The following is a 1,658-nucleotide window of genomic DNA, read 5'->3' on the forward strand; positions in this document are numbered from 1 at the left end:
ACTTCGCAACTCCCTCAAGTATCTCCTGCATCGCCTCTCCCTCTCCCTGCAGCTGTATTGAGGCGAGAGGGAGTGAGGCTGGAAGGTGTTTATTTGCTCTGCTGTTGTTGCCGCGTGGGCCTCGACGTAATGAAACTCCGAGTCTGTCTTTAGAATCTCCAGGGAGGGAAGGGAGGATAGGGTGGCCTGGGAAGGGACGGGGATGGGTAGGATAGGTTTGGTTTAGGCGGGCGGAGGATGGCTTCACGGACGGCCATTCCAGCATGTGAGGATTGCCTGCAGTGGGGAAGGAAGAGGCTGGTTGTGTAGTTGTACCTTTGTTCTGTTGTGTTGTAATGCGGTTATGATAATATTAATGTCGGACTTTATCCTTTCCAACCTTCGGTACCGACGCAGTGCTCATGGTGTAGTGGTTATCACATCTGTCTAACACACAGAAGGTCCCAGGTTCGAGCCCTGGTGAGCACAAATTGTTTTATTTATTTTTTGAATCGGTTAGTCTGTTTCAAGGACCTCAGTGATGTAGGGAGCAGTAAATATTGCAGCATAACACTCATCATCATCGCCGTCATCATCACATATTCTATCTATATTATTACCTGACAATCAATAATTAGCGACGTACGCAATGTCAGTGTCGCTTATTATCTTTTCCAACCTGCACATCTTACGCAGTGCTCATGGTGTAGTGGTTATCACATCTGTCTAACACACAGAAGGTCCCAGGTTCGAGCCCTGGTGAGCACAAATACTTTTATTATATTTTTGAATTGGTTAAATTTGTATTGATGACCCCGCAGATGCAGGGATTAGAAAAGAGAATGCATCATTACTTTATTTATGTCGTGAAGGACGCCCCCCGGGGTGATGAAGGTTTGGCAGCAATGCAGAGGAGATGGCAAGTGTTGCCAAGGTAGAGCTGCTCCTTTCTTGCGTGCCAGTGCATATATTTAAAACAACAACAACAACAACAACAACAACTACAACCTTGACTCGGAAAATTCATGTATCCTTCCTTATTAATGATACTCTTTATACAACAAAGTAAGGTCATTCTTTGTTGATTTATACCGTAAGTTGCTGGCTATCCTGTGTTTGAAACTACAACCTTGACTCGGAAAATTCATGTATCCTTCCTTATTAATGATACTCTTTATACAACAAAGTAAGGTCATTCTTTGTTGATTTATACCGTAAGTTGCTGGCTATCCTGTGTTTGAAGATACCCTAAACTTAACCTAACAAAACCTCAAACAGTTACCATTCGTCTTGATTCAGAAAATCACTTATTCTTCCCTACTAAATGAGACTTTCTGTACAAAAAAAGAGTGGAATCATTCCTTATTGATGTATACCACAAGTTGCTGGCTATGTTGTGTTTGAAGATACCAACTATGCAACTTATAATCTATCTCTCTGTTGGCATGAAGACCCTCACTATTTTTTCCTCCCCCCAACGCTGAACCTCTTTTGGCGAGCAGCGGAGGGCGGCAGTAAGGGCCATCGGAGAGTGCCACGGTGCCTCCCCTCTGGTCAACCCGCCCGCCCGCCCGCCAGCTCGAGTGCACGCATAGAGGCTGTCACACGGGGCTCGCTTCGAAGTGTTTATTGCCTCGTGTTGTACTAGTGCATTCCTGCCTGCCTGCCTGCGTACCTAT

General features: G+C 45.2%; 2 non-coding genes across 2 annotated transcripts; both read left to right on the forward strand.

Annotated features, from left to right (window-relative positions):
* The first annotated feature begins 395 nt into the window (after positions 1-395).
* Positions 396-468, forward strand: Trnav-aac (transfer RNA valine (anticodon AAC)). Its single transcript has one exon. It is a non-coding gene; the product is annotated as a tRNA-Val (tRNA).
* Positions 469-674: 206 nt separating this feature from the next.
* Trnav-aac (transfer RNA valine (anticodon AAC)) lies at positions 675-747 on the forward strand. The gene has a single exon. It is a non-coding gene; the product is annotated as a tRNA-Val (tRNA).
* The last annotated feature ends 911 nt before the right edge of the window (positions 748-1,658 follow it).

Source organism: Eriocheir sinensis, chromosome 34, assembly GCF_024679095.1.
Source record: "Eriocheir sinensis breed Jianghai 21 chromosome 34, ASM2467909v1, whole genome shotgun sequence".
Classification (NCBI taxonomy): domain Eukaryota; kingdom Metazoa; phylum Arthropoda; class Malacostraca; order Decapoda; family Varunidae; genus Eriocheir; species Eriocheir sinensis.